The sequence below is a fragment of the Theobroma cacao genome, chromosome 4 (assembly GCF_053813885.1).
Source record: "Theobroma cacao isolate CCN51 chromosome 4, ASM5381388v1, whole genome shotgun sequence".
Taxonomy (NCBI): Eukaryota; Viridiplantae; Streptophyta; class Magnoliopsida; order Malvales; family Malvaceae; genus Theobroma; species Theobroma cacao.
The window spans coordinates 3,469,190-3,485,069 of NC_142642.1; the positions used below are offsets into that span (position 1 = coordinate 3,469,190).

At 34.0% G+C, this 15,880-nt stretch overlaps 1 long non-coding RNA gene across 1 annotated transcript; it reads left to right on the plus strand.

Annotated features, from left to right (window-relative positions):
* The first annotated feature begins 1,837 nt into the window (after nt 1-1,837).
* LOC148763067 (uncharacterized) lies at nt 1,838-3,760 on the plus strand. Its single transcript, XR_016025955.1, has 2 exons — nt 1,838-2,073; nt 3,531-3,760. It is a non-coding gene; the product is annotated as an uncharacterized LOC148763067 (long non-coding RNA).
* The last annotated feature ends 12,120 nt before the right edge of the window (nt 3,761-15,880 follow it).

Below are 15,880 nucleotides of genomic sequence, written 5' to 3' on the forward strand. Positions count from 1 at the left end.
CTTAAAACTCAAGAGATCTACAGGTTCTCTCTAACGAGCCAACACTACAAACATAGGTTGAAAAAAGAAACCTTCTACCCAAGTACCTAGCAAACATCATGTAATACCCCGCACCCTCGTTGGACACAAATAAGACCTTATTGATCAAACGAATGATCGTTTGATGTGAATTGGCATGCTAAAGAGCGGCAAAGGATGAAAGGAACGTTTTAGAATAAAATGCTTTGTGCGTGCAGGAACAACAATTAAATAATAATATTTTCGTTGGAGAGGAATTAATAAGCTAAAGGATGATTCGGAAGTAAATCGAGATGTAATGATGTGTTTCAGGATCAAAGAAGGCAAGTGAAAATTTTTGAAATAAAATAATATTTTATTCAATAAAATAATATTAAAATATTAATATTTTACATGTTGTCTGAATCAGTCATGAAAAATGGGATATGACTAATTTAAGTGGGGGAGAAGAAGTAAAGAAGAATTTTGAAGGAAAACGACGATAATTGTGTCAGCGTGATTTTATTAAATCGAGCTAACGCGGGTAATAAATATTTAAATATTATGGTGACACCGCGTTGAAATGCGATCTCGATATTTTGATTATACACGTGGAAGAAAAGGAAGATAGAAGGAAATTAGAATTTTTACATGTGTCGAAAGAATTAATTTTAAAATATGAAAATTTGAGGGGGGTGTGTTAAATAAAATGAAGTTAAGGCATAATATGTAAATTTTATTGTTTTGAAGAAATAAAAATAAAATGAAAATAAAATGGATGATAAAATAATGAAGAAAAGATGTTGAAAAGTTAAACCAAAGAATTCTAAGGTGAATAGCTGGCCATAAAAAAATCAAAGGAAGAAAGACAAAAAAATAAATAAATAAAGGAAACAAAAGAGAAGAATGTAGAAATGATGGTGGGGCCGGCCATGTGAGATGAAAGAAATGAAAAAGGAATAAAAGAGAAAAAGGAGAGGAAGTCGGTTGTGAGTGGGAGAAGAAAAATAAAGGAAAGAAAAACCGTGGGAGAGGAAGAAAGAAATGAAGAGAAAAAGGGAGAGAAAGAACTATGGGAGAGAAAAGAAAGGAAAAAGGAACGAAAATTTTGCTCTTTTCTTGGCACAGTTTTGCTGCACTTTGAGGGAGGAAAAGAGAGCTTTTTGCTGCAATTTTTAGAAAAAGAAAAAGCTGAAAAATTTTGAGGTAAGAAAGCTGATTTTTTTTTAGGTTAATTGCAGGAATTTTTGAGGTTTTTATGGCTGATTTTGGTGCTGAAAATTCAAGGTTTTTGTTGTTGAAATTGTGTGAATTTGCTGCTGGAAATTTTTGGAGGTTTTTGCTGCCATTGAAGGACAACTTTGGCTGCAGAAAAATTAGAGCTATTTGCTGCCAATTTGTGTAAAAAAATTGAAGCTGTTTGCTGGTAGTTTGTGCAGGAAAATTGGACAGCTTTGTGCTGCCAAAATTGAGAAGTTTTGTTGCTGAAAATTTGAGCTGGAAATCTGCTGATTTTAGAGCAAAAAATGGTAGCAAAAAGGGTGAGAAAATGAGGCTTTTGGTGATCGATTTTAAGAGGAAAAGAAGAGAGGAAGCCACGGTGGTGAAGGGAGTGACGGGCTGGAAAGAAAAAAAAAGAAAAGAAGAAGAAACGTGGAAGAGAGAAAAAGAAATAAAAAATAAATGGGCATGACCCAATAGAAAATAAGTGGGCATGGCCCAATAAGAAATAAAAATAAATGGGCTTAGCCCAAATAGGAAAAATGGAGAAGCCTATGGAGAGGGCCAAAAGGTCATAAAAAAAATGAAAAAGGCCCACTGGTAAGTTAATGTTATATTTTAAGATTTATGGGTAGTTTAATATTGTGCATATTTTGAATGAAAAATATGCAAGTTGCTTAAGAAATTTTTAATTAAGTTGCTACCCATACAAATGTGTGATTAAGTATACTGAGTTTAAATTGTTGCTAGAAAAGTTTGTCGTGGAGGCGTGCCGAACGAAGTATGTGACCGACAAATAGGAATAATTATATACGCGTACGAATCAATAGTGAAGTAATATCCCACTATTATGAGGTGAGTAGGGGGTGTCAATTTTAAAAATTTCATATATATATACATGTACGTATATTTTACGTGAAGTGCCAAATTTATGGAAAACATGCGTTGATAGAATTTTAAGAAATTGCGAGTGTAATTTATTTTTAGAAATCATTTGAAATATATATGTATATTAGACGTAAATTGTTTTAAACCGGGAAACAAGCTTTTCGAAAAGATTTACATCAAAGGAAATTGTGCCTTATTGTTTGTGTGGTGTGCATTCATGAAATTTATTACATATTCACCATGTTATTTTGATACAAAATATCATGCAAATATTTACAATGAACATTTTACGAAAAGAAAGTTTTAACGTGATGTGGGGACTGATATTTTGAGAAAGATTTAAAATATCCCCTTGAAGATCAAATTTAAATTCTTTTAAAAGGTGATTTCATTTTAACAAAGAAATTCAAGAGTAATTGGAGACTGCTACTTATTGTGTTATAAATTATATTTTGAATTGAATAGGTTATGATAATATTGGCATGAATGGTTGATTTGGTAAATGTGCTGAAAAAGTATGTACTGTTGATTTTCCTTGAGAGGTTGTAAAATAAAACAATTGCCATGTCATGCTGTTGAATTTTATTGAATTGGTAGGTTATTGATTAGTCGCTGCAGTGGACGGGTTCCGTGGACTAGCCTATTAGAGGGGCACGGTAACCCTATTATATTCATACGTCAGTATGAGAGGCGCGGTTGGATAACTCCTGAGGTTAAAACTTTAGAGTTCACTTCACGCCAAACCACCACGTGAGGGTGAACTCAGCCAACGCCAAGGAACGACTATGTTTTCAAAATAAAAATATGATTTATGCGTACATGACTTTTTAACAGCCTTGGCGGATTCGGTTGGGATAGCCCCAAGCCAAGGTATCCCTGACAACCGAGTATGAAAATGATTTTGGCACAAGCTAAGTTTTTAAGAAAGTCATAAGCCATGTTGCTTATTTTTGACAAAAATGTAATGGTTTTATATGAGTTGAAATAAGTTTTAATATTATGAATTATATTTCTCTGCATGGTGAAAGTGGAATTAAACTGTTTTCGTAGCTCCCCTATTTGTTTATCTGTGAAATGGATCTGTAATTCCTCGCATATGGGGCGAGTTTTGATTTGGGCATGATTTTAAATATTATTTGGTTTCGCGTGGAGCTTGCTAAATTTTATTGATTTGATTTGAAAATGTTTATTAATATATTTTGATGTGAAAAATTTTATTACCTCGATTATTTATACTTTATAAGAAATTCTCGATTTTTATATAAGGCACAAACCCTCGTTTGAAACGAGTTGCTTTGATAATCTTGCATTTTTATATTCAACTGATCTACCGTTTGCTTGTTTCCCATCTACGCCCTACTCGCTAAGTTGATGATTATCACTGAGTTTATAAGACTCACACCCTTTTATTTCCCCTTTTGCAGATAGGGATCAGCCTAGCGTGGAGTCAATGACGCGTTCGGTCCACCGTGAATAGGTAAAGGCATCTCCTAGCAATTTATTTCGAGTCGCTCTGCTGTTAGAGGTCAAGTCGTACATTTTATTTATTAAGTTATAAACGAATTCTAAATTTTTATATAAGTATTAATTTGGAGATTATAAATTTTAATGCATATACTTACGAATAAAAGGCAAAACTTTGTATTGATTTTTATATTTATGGTTCAATTTAGTATATGAAAGTATCAATATTATATGGTGATTGAATGTAGTGGATTAATGAGCAAATTCTAGACAGGTTTGTTCGAGACTTGACGGGTCTTTTTTTGAAATCTTGGATGCCGGCAGCGACTGCGGAGAGGTCGCTGCGATAGTGGTATCAGAGCCTATTGCGACAGTCGCTGCCATGACCACCACGCTTGTGTTAGCACATCCTGATTTTTCTCAACCATTTACTATTGAGTGTGATGCTTCTTACACTAGAATTGGTGCGAGTTTATTGCAGAATAATAAACCAATCGCATTCTTTAGTAGGGCCATGGCAATGTGACATCGGTATTTACCAGCTTATGAAAGGAGCTCATTGGTCTTGTTAAGGCCATCAAATACTGGCGCTCTTATTTATGGGGAAAACACTTCATAGTTCACACCGATCACTATAGTTTCAAGTTCTTATTGGAGCAAAAACTATTGACACCACCATAGCAACACTGGTTGGAAAAAATCTTGGGCTATTCATTTTTAGTAGAATACAAGGCTGGTCGATACAACTCTGTAGCCGATGCTCTATCTCGGAGAGATTCCGATGGGGCTGTCCTTCTTGCCATATCCATTGCACAATTGAGCCTATTTGATGAAATTTGTCATGAACAACAAAATTCACCTGAAGTCCAAAGTTTAATCTCTAGTGTCCAAGACGGTACTACTGCTAAACTGTGGAGCTTCAAACAAGGGCTACTATTTTATAAACATCGGGTTTATTTAGCCCCTAATTCTCCTTCCATCCAGACAGTCATGACCTCTTTACACAACCAAGGGCATGAAGGGTATCAAAAAACTTTCTTCTGCATTGCCAAAGATTTTCACTAGAACAACATGAAACACTATATCTGTGACTTTGTCCGTGCTTGCAGTATTTGCCTTTGTCACAAAATAGAAACTTTGCAACCTGCTAGTCTTCTTCAGCTGTTACCAATGCCTAAGCATGTATGGCCTGACATTTCATTGGACTTTGTGGAAAGCTTGCCTAATTCACATGGTAAAAATGTCATTTTGGCGGTTGTGGATCGTTTCTCTAAATATTGTCATTTATTGCCAGCTGCTTACCCATATTCAGCTGTTAGTATTTCAAGACTTTTCTTTGACAATATTTTCAAAGTACATGGGTTACCTGAAACAATGGTGAGTGACAGAGATGTCACCTTTACAAGTGCGTTTTGGAAGGAACTTTTTCGTCTTAGCGGAACCAAGCTTTATATCAGTTCTGCTTACCACCCCTAATTAGACAGCGAAATAGAAGTTGTCAATCGAACTGTGGAGATGTACTTAAGATGTTTTACCAGTGCTTATCCTACCAAATGGATGGATTGGTTGTCTTGGGCTGAGTATTCATATAATACTAGTTTTCATTCTTCGCTACAAACCACACCTTTTGAAGCTGTGTATGGGCGACCACCGCCGCACCTACTATCCTATTGTCTTGGAATTTCCAAATTGGATGTTGTGGATTAGGCCTTATAATCTCGAGATATGATCCTTAAATCATTAAGGCAGAATTTGTTGCATGCCCAACATAAGATGAAAACCATTTATGATTCTAAGCACTGTAATATTGAATTTCAAGTAGGGGACAAGGTTCTTTTACGATTACAGCCATATCGACAGCTCTCCTTGGCTAATCGTCGTTACCAAAAACTGTTGCCAAGGTTCTATGGTCCTTTGACAATTTTGCACTGTCTTAAACCTATGGCTTATAAGTTGGAGTTCCCTCAAGGTACTAAGCTTCATCTTTTATTCCATATCTCTTGTCTAAAAGTTTTTCATGAGGGGGACAATACAGTGTCCACTACACTCCTTATGGGTCTTCCAGTAGAACCCATGCCACTACTTTTGGCTGTTCTTGACCGTCGAGTCAATCGATACATTTAAGAGGTCTTGATTCACTAGCAAGACACTTCTCCAGCAGAGGCATCTTGGGAGGCTATTTCATCTATGAAAGAGTACTTCCCACACTTCAAGGCTGAGGACAAGCGCGACTTGAAGGAAGAGAGTAATGTTAGCACATCAGATAATCTTTTAGTTTACAAGCGATTCACACATGGGAAGTATAAACTAAATCAACATATTTGATTGGTTGCTGTTGGTTGCTGGCAGTATGGTGTTCATAGTTTCATTGTGGTTCCTATTTTATTGTTAGTGGTAGTTTTCCATTTCATGTTGTTGGAGGTTGTGTCTCCACCCTATTTTATTGTTAGTGGTAGTTTTCTATTTCATGTTATTGAAGGTTGTGTCTCCACCTTTCCACTTTCTTGCTTTAAGGGTGGTTATTCCACCAAGCTGTAGTTAAAAAGGAGTGAAGTTAATAAAAGAGGTTGTCTAGAATCTATTCAAGTTTTTGAGTACTTAAAACTCAGGAGATCTATTCAAGGTTTGGTCGTTGAAAGATCTGCAGGTTCTCTTTAATGAGCCAGCACTACAAACATAGGTCGAAAAAAGAAACCTTCTACCTAAGTACCTAGCGTACTTCAAACTAAACCAAACCTTTCCACACACCGTCCCATAACTTGATTCGTTTTAAGGGACTGTATTAAAATTGCAACATCATCTTCCATCTCATGCACAACGAAGTCCATTGGAATGTACAACTTCCTAACTTTAACCAAGACATCTTCTATAATCCCAACAGGACACCTGATTATTTTGTTTGCTAATTGCCAAGAAATTGTAGTAGGTTATATTTCATTAAGTCCAAGTTTCCTAGCAATAGACAAAGGCATTATTGAAACACTAGCACCCAATCACATAAAGCTTTAGAAACTTTAAAACTACTATTAGTGCAAGGAAAAGAAAAACTCCTGGATCCTTAAGCTCTGGTGGAAGCTTATTTTGAAGTATGGCGCTACACTCCTCAATAAGTACAATTGTCTCAAAGTCTTCAAATTTCCTCTTTTTGGTAAGAATGTCTTCCAATAATTTAACATAACTTGGCATTTGTTCCAAAGCTTCAACAAAAGGAATATTAATGCGCAACTTTTTCAATACATTAAGAAATCTTTGGAATTGTTTGTCAGGTTTTTGTTTATGAAAATGATAAGGAAAAGGTGGTGTGGGTGTGGGTACAGGTTTTAATTGTGAATTTTCTGCACTTAGTTTTGCACTAGAATTTTCAACCATGACATTTCTTTTAGCATCTTTTACAACATTGAGTTCCATTTCTTTTCCAGAAAAACTTATCCAAATTTTTGGATTTAAAATCACTACTACTTACCTCTTTTCCACTTCTTAATGTGATTGCATTGCAATGCTTTTTACCTATTTTTTTTGGATTGGGTTCAATGTCATTATGTAACATACCTTGAGGTCTACTATTGAGAGCATTAGCAAGTTAGCCCATTTGTGTCTCAAGATTTCTAATTAATGTTGCTTGACTTTGAATGATGGCATCATTTTTTGTAATGTAGGCATTAGTCTTTGCCATGAAGACATCATTCTTTGTCATGAATGTCATGAACATCTCATCCATTAAAAGCTTTTTCTTTGGCATAGGAGCTTTATCTTGTGGTTGAAACCCCAAAGGAAAATTTAGCTTAGGAGCTAATGAAGATGATTGTTTGTTGTTCCAAGAAAAATTAGGATGATAACTCCAACTAAGATTATAAGTGTTGGAATATGGATTATTTTGCTACATATTAAAATTTCCAACAAACTGTGTAGATTTAGTAGTAATAGGACATTGATCACTAGGATGCCTATCTCCACATAACTCACATGTTGAAAAAAGACTCTTAATAACATTGACACCTAATGTATCAATTTTTTTTTGGTGAGAGTAGCTGATTGTGAAGTCAAGGCATTAATTGCATCAAGCTCATGAATACTAGTAACTTTTTTGGCACCCAATCTTTCAGATGGCCACTAGTAATTATTGGAAGCCATCTCCTCAAGCAAATCATAGGCCTCATCAATGGATTTACTCATAAGTGCACCTCTAGCTACAACATCAATGGTGGTTCTAATAGGTCCTAGCAAACCATTATCAAAAATCTGAACTTACAGCCATTTAGGTAACAAATCCTTGTATCTTTCTTTATACCTCTCCCAAGCCTCAAACAGTGATTTAGAATCAAATTGCTTAAAAGAGGTGATGTCATTACGCATCTTTGCAGTCATAGCAAGTGCAAAGAGTATTGTTAAGAATTTCTGAGCTAAATCATCCCAAATACTAATAGAACTAGTGTGAAATGAATTTAACTAGCCTTTTGCTTTATCTTTCAATGAGAAAGGGAAAAGCCTCAATCTTATGGCATCATTAGTAACACCATTAGCCTTGAATGTGATGTAAATTTTCAGAAAATTTATAATATGAGCATTAAGATCATCATTAAGCAAACCCCTAAAACTGAATAGAAGTTTGAATCATTTGAATGATTGCTGGCTTAATTTCAAAGTTGTTAGCTTGAATAAGAGGTCTTGGATACTAGAGTGGAGACCTTGTACTAGTGCGATAGCATATTCCCTTAAAGACTTGGTCTCTTCCCCTTGTTGATCAACCATTGCTTTGCTTTGAGTAGAAACTTGTTAATTTTTCCTCTGAATTCTTTGAAAGTCTTTTTGATTTCTGGATTAAAAGGAACAACTTCCAAATTTCTAGCTGTTTGCATACAATGACCAAAAGTACCTAAAATGTAAAGAAAAAGTTTGAAGTAAGATTAAGGATGCTTGATATTGACATTAACAAAAAAGAATAAAAATCAAATTCCCTTGCAACGTCGCCAAAAACTTGTTGATTTCTCACGTAAGTGCATGTATCGTAAACAAACAATATAGTGATAAAGTAGAGTATCATTTCCATAGAGAATTTGTTCATAATTATTAAGTACTAAACTTGTCACACCTTAATTTTATTCATACGAATTAAAGAAATTAAAAGAACTAAAACTAAACTAAGCTAAAACACAACTTGTAATAAACTAATTAAAATCAATAAATCAAAAGCCTAGAACCACAATATCCCTTCATTGTTTCATCTGAATTTCTTTTATTTTTCCTTCACTTACAAGATAAGTTTGAGTTATTAACCTGGAGTTCTAAATCTTTTATAAGTCTCTTCCGATGTTCTTATACAAATATCTACTTAACCAATTTATTATAGTTTTATGAAAATTGAATTAAGAAATACTCCTTAACTGCCAACTCTAATCGTGGTTGCATATGGCTTGTAAGTGTATTCCTACCCTACTTGTAAATTAAATCAATCATCTCATGTAATTGATATTGATCATATGCTATTTCATCCATACCTACACTAAACTCCCCCTCCCAGTTCTGTTTAGGTTTTCAAATCAATCTAATTGGTGACTAGTTCAATTAGAAGCATTAAGAACAAAATCGAAATAAACAACTCAAACATTATCAATCATAAGCAAGAAAAAATATTAAAAACTCAAACTACGCATTGGGTTCAATTGCGATTCTAGATTAAAAACTTAGTTAACGATAATGTCTAAAAACATCATAAAAAAAGAGAGTAAACATCAAATCTAAACAAGAAAGTAAAAAGAAAACGAAAGAAGAGGAAAACTCTAATGATTTGAAGATTGACGATCCACAATTCTTCCTGTGATTCCCCTCTTTCATCCTAGCTTTAATGCCTTTTTTTCTTTAGAAATCTCTTGCTTAATTCCTACTAAATCGTGCTCTAAATCAGTGCTTTAATAGGCCTTGAAACCGAGTTGAAATAGAAGTCAAAATCCTCTCAAAATCTTGTCTCTATAATGGGGGCCACGGCCTTAAGTTTCCTAGGTCCAAAGTGTGACCTTTAATTAGGGGGTCGCAGCCTCGGGAGTTGGGGGCAGCGGCCTCGAAGGCATCTCTTGATTTTCCATGTTCTACTGCATTATTCCTATTTTCACATGATTTTTGAACCTTTTCCAAGCTATACTGGGCAAAATGGTAAACATGAAAGTTGTAACTCTGCATCTTGTATTTCCAATGGTTTAAGAATTACAACATTTGGATTTTTGTAGTGGGAGATATGCTTAAAATACCACAACACATGCAATGAAAGTATGCACCTAGAATGCAATTTCCCTCTTCCATTTATAGTACTTCTTTAAACCACATCTACAAAAGTATAATTTAATCAATAACAGTTTTTCTTAAGCAATTTAACATCTAACTTAGCTTAAAATAATCTAAATTCAATTAACCCAACATAATAAACTATAATTAAATAAATAACTAAAAACACGTAAAATCTATGCAAAAACTCAAGAACCTAGCAACTTAATGGCTAAAATTATGACCAAATAACTTTATATCGTAGAGTTATCACCCTCCATGCCACAGTTCAGTCCCAAGGTCAACTCCTTGCCATTAGGGGTCGACCTTTCAATTCCAAACTTGTAAAAATTCATCCATTTGACTTCCTTTTTAAACCATTCTTTCAACCATTTTTGATCTATGAATATAACACAATAATATGGAGAGATTTATATCAAATGACAAGGAAGTTTTATTGATAATCGTCATCAACATAAGAATCATAAAAAATTCAAGTTCTTTCAAAATTTTCACATGTAAAATTGAGGTATCACATACTAAAATTGAGAAGAATTAGGACAAAGGGAAAGAAATGGAACTTGAATTACCATCAGAAATCCCTCCTCAAGAACCCATACGATCTAAGCCTACACAAGAAAAACCTTCTGGAAAAAGGAGGAAAACTATGGCAATAAAAACCAAAGTTGTTAGAAAAAGGGGTACGTTTTTTAGAAAACCTAAGCCATCCCTTAAACCTGAGCCATCATCTAAACCTGAGATACTTGAGCCTTTACATGTCCAATTTTTTGCCATGTGGCTAGATATTCCCTCCACATATGAGTCTTCAATTGACTCTATTTAAGGGGAGCACCATTATGCCAACTATAGGCTATAAGATATGTCACGACCTGGTACTCCCTTCGAGCCCGTGACAACCGCCGCGGTGTCCCGGTAGACACTTATTGCTTGGAATGTCAACCCGAAACCCCGCAAGGGTTTACTATCAGTTTCTCTGTTCCCTTGTGAGCAACCATTGTCAAATATCGTGTTCTAAAAGATTTTAAGCTGTTTCCAACTTTAAACAAATAAAATATTAATTTTTCGTCTCACAGGGGTATTTTGGTCATTTTTCTCAAAAATTTCGAAACTGGCTAAAACGTAATATACAAGTACAAAACACATAATTCATATTCAAAATGAGTTTAAAAGTCTAAAATCTTCATTTAAAACGAAATTATGGTTATTTGAATATAGTAAGAAAATAAAAGAAATATTAAGTAAAATATTCTATTTTCTTATAAAACAATATTTATAGAGTTATACGTGAATAATTTTTATAGCGTAAAAGCTAAATAAATTTATACATACTTAAATACAGTAAGCCAAAATATTTAATTTAATTTACAATAACAAGAGTGCCTCCGAATAAACAAAAGTAAAGAGGACTGTGAACTTACGGTTTGGAAAATGCAGATCCCACTGTAGTCCTCGATCAGATCAGCTATCTACAGTCTATACTGAACCTGAAATGGGTGGAAAGGAGGGTGGTGAGATTATAAAATCCCAATGAGTAAACAGACATCATCATAAACATTTAGAGTTGAGTACATGGAGACAATAAAGTAAATCATCATAAACTGGGTTATACAATTAGAACACATCTCGTTCAAAATACGTAAAAAGGCTTATGAATCTCATAAAAATCTAGGCTTATGCCATAAATCCATTCTCGGGGACACCTTGGCCGAGACATCCTACCGAGACCGCCAAGGCTATTAAAATTCACATTTCACATAAATCATGTTTTTGTTTTGAAAACATAGCCGTTCCTTGGCGTTGGCTGAGTTCCCCCTCACGTGGTGGTTTAACGTGAAGTGAACCCTAAACTTTACCCCAGGAGATACCCTACGCGCCTCTCCGTTCGAGGTAAGAATATAATGGAGTTTACCGTGCCCCTCTAAAAGGCTGGTCCACAGAAACCCCTTACTGCAGTGATTAATTAATATATAATCCACCATATAATAAAACTCAATAACATGATATGGAAATTTTGTAATTCGCAGTTTTTCAAGGTAACCAAACAATTCGCATTTCAATACAATTGCCAACTAGCCAATCATGCTCGATTTATCATAAGCCAGTTAATTTAAACAATCAAATTGCCACAATTAACAGTCTCCGTGTACTCTATTTTTCAAAATCACTATTAATTTCAAAACAATTTATAAATTAATTTCATTGAAACACATTTATTCATAAAATATGAAAATTTACCTTTTTAAATTTCTTTTTTCATAGAATTCATGAAAGCATCTAAAAACCACCCTAGATAATTAAAATGACAGTAAGTTTACTCACAATGTCTAGAATGCAGACTTTCGAAGTACTCTGTTTACTGGTCCTCGGATGCAATTTCCTTGCCTTTATCGGATGACTCACCACCTTGACACAGTACAAAATCGAGAATTTCACCAAGTTGGTACTGAATCAAAATTAAACTAATTTAGACTACCAATGCATGATATGGAATGCAAAAATGCACTGGTAACTATCAAAACCCGGTATTGGCCTAATTCGTCTTATCACCCGATTAAATTCCTAACGGGTCCGTTTAAACTCCAATTTAATTCTTTTCAGTTTCTATACCTCAATTGCACCCAAATTAACTTAATGTCCCTCAGTGTGGTGCAAATTATCAGTCCCAATAGCAAATTACGAAAATACCCCTAGTGGGTAAAAATTCGTATTTTTGCTCCAAAAATTTCCATTATTTTTCTAGGCTCATAATTCATCATTCCTTAACCAATTCTCCTAGAATAAAAATCAAACTCATCCTCACTCACTACATGTTAAATTCAGCTATTAATGGTTGGGGGAGAAAATAAATTCTTTTCTTGTTGTTTTGTTTCTAAATATGCTAAACTAACTAAAAACACTAACATAAATTAAAATCAAATAAATCCAACAACTTTCTCTCTCCTAACCCATTTTTTTCAGAATTGAATTCATCCTGAAAACATGTCATTTAATCATGGAAAATAAAGAGAAATGCTTGGGAATAAGAAAACTCAAGCTTAATAGAAAAAATCTCACCTTTTCCACTTAATTTCCTTGAAAATTCACACTTTTTCTTTGATTTTCTCTCTCTAGGGTTTTGTTTTTATTTTCTCTCTCTTCTTGCTGGTTTGGCCAGCCATGGGGTGGAAGATGAGCTGATTTTTGTGCCTTTTAAAAAGGAAGATAATAAATTAATAAAGGCATGACACGTGGCATCATGTCATTGGTCCGTTTTTAAAATTTTAAAATTTTAAACATTTTATCTCCACCACATGTTTAGTCAAGGGTCAAAGATGAAGACAAAGGAAGACCATGTGCTGGAAAAAATATCCTGATGGTGGAAAATTATAATTTTGCCCCTGAGGAGGGAAAATTATAATTTTGCCCCTGAGGTGGCAAAATTATCATTTTACCCCTATACTCCAAATTATACCGAAATTAAAATTTTTCACTTCTAAACCTCAAATCATACTCCAATAAGTCAAATTATACTCCAATAAGTCAAATGGGGTCAAAAAAAATCTTTTCTGAAATTCCCATTTTGTCCCCAGGTGGCAAATGACCATTTTGCCCCTAGTTAGTGAAAATTCCGATTTGACTCCAAATTGATCTTCAAACTCCAAATTACCATTTTAAGTCATCCATGAACTATGAAACTCTTAATCTCACCTTAAAATTCCTATTTGATCTAGTTCGAGGATTAAATAAACTTTGTTGTACCTCTAGGTACAATATCGACTTTTGTAAATTTTTCGAGACTCTCCTAGCATGCAATCATGCTATCATCACATGTATTTCATAAATAGTATTTTATAAGGTCGGGCTTTACAAGATATTTGGAAAGATTGTAGCACCGTCTGCTTATAGGAGAACCTTTTTTTTGTTTATGACAAGAAAAGGGAGAAAAGAGGATGTAATGTGGTTATTGTAATGTGTTTTTCTTTATGATGTTGAGCTTCTATAATTTTGCACAACTATTGGTTGATGTGGTTATGAATATCTGTGTTTGTTCTCGATTTGAAAATGTTTATTGGTTTTGAAATCTATGTATAGTTAATCTGGCATTAGATAAACCTTAATTTTCATGCAAGGAGAAAATTTAAAGATTTAAAGGAAATCTCGAATTTTTTTTTGCATGTATTAAGGGGGAGTAATCCTTCACTTGCATATAGATACAAAATATAAATATAGACATTGCAATCTTAATCCAAGAGTGTTTTGTCATCATCGAAGAAGGGGGAGAATGTTGACTCCATGTATTTTTGATGATAATAAAACCTTCCCCATTCATTGGTATCTAGTTATATTATTTAAGTGTGCAAGAGAAAGCTTAAATTCGTTAATGTATTCGTTGTTTGAAAGCAAGTCAAGAAGTTTGTTCAATTGCAAGATAAGTTAATCAATTAAACAAGCAAACAAGAAAGAACTCAATGAAGGCCGATTTGTCTTAATCAATTAGCAAAGATCTTTAGTCGGTTAAGACAGTACTAGGCACTACATTAAAGTGAGGCAGAAAAGTCTTAATCAGTTAACACAAGGCTTAATCGATTAAGAGAGTACTGGATGCAAACTAGAAGCACATTAATCGATTAACCAAAGGGGTTAATCAATTAAAGCTTAAACTTGGAGTACTTACAAGCGCCAAAATTCAAATCCAAAATGATGTTGATCGTTGAAAGGCGTCAAATGAAGAAATTCAAATTCGAAGAATTTTTAATCGATTAAAGTTTACTTTAATTAGTTAAAGTTGAAAGAAGATAAGCCTCAATTATTTAATGGAAGGATTCATCAGTTAAATGAAGACTGGTGAAAAACGTCAATTAAAAAAGACAGAAGATAGAAAGGTTTTAATTGGTTAAAGTTCCTTTTAACCGATTAATACTATGAAGTAGATTGTTGGATAGAAAGGCTTTAATCGGTTAAAGCTCATCTTACCCGATTAAAGAGTTATTATCAGAGATTTGAAAAAGATCCCTAGAAGACAAAAAAATAGCTACAACTGATTCAAAACTATCTCTAACAGCTAGAAACAGTTTTCCAAGTGTTTAAGAAGCGTTAGTCGGTCATAAATGGATGAAAAAAGCTTCCAAGAGGTTGATTGTGCTTAGAAGAGTAAAAAACTTCTTTTTTCAACTATTTTTCACTCTTGTTCTTTGAAAATGTGTTTGAGCTTGAACTTGTACACCTTAAATTAGCTAGGTGATTAATTGTACTTCATTTTATTCTTATTTCTTGATTAATTAAAGTATGCGAGGCACTCTAAGTGTCAAGCCTGGCTCTACAATATATTTATTATGCCATTTTTACATAAGAATGCATGTTTGCTTACTTGGGTACCTCGAAAATAATTAAAAGACGGTAATGTACCAAATGATACAATTAAGTTGAATTAAGCCTCGAACTTGACCAAATAGAGATTTTGAGATGAAATTGAGAATTTTAAAACACCAGAATGACTTAAAATGGTGATTCGGAGTTCGAGGACCGATTTGGAGTCAAATTGGAATTTTCATGACCTAAGGGCAAAATGGTCGTTTTGCCACCCGAGGTTAAGATGTGAGTGTTGGATGAAATTTTTGATTAAGATTAATCATTTGGAGTATAATTTGAGTTTGAGAAGTGAAGAATTTTAATTTTGACATTTTTTCGAGCATAGGGGTAAAATAGTCATTTTGCCACCCCAGGGGAAAAATTGTAATTTTACATCACCCAACACTTGTCCAGCACATGGATTTTAACCAATATTATCATGGATAATTGAGAAAATTTAAGTGGTGGAGAGAGATTGCTTAATGGCTAAGTATGACACATGGACCAATGGAATGGTGACGTGTCAAAATCTCATCCATTTATTATTTTCCTTATAAATTAGCACAAAATCAGCCCATTTCTCTTCATATGGCCGGCCAAAGCAAGAACAAAGGAAGAAAAGAGAACAAAAACCCTAGGCGGAAAAAATTCAAGGGAAAAGTGTGAAAATTCAAGTAATCAAGCAATCAAAGGTAAAATTTCTTAA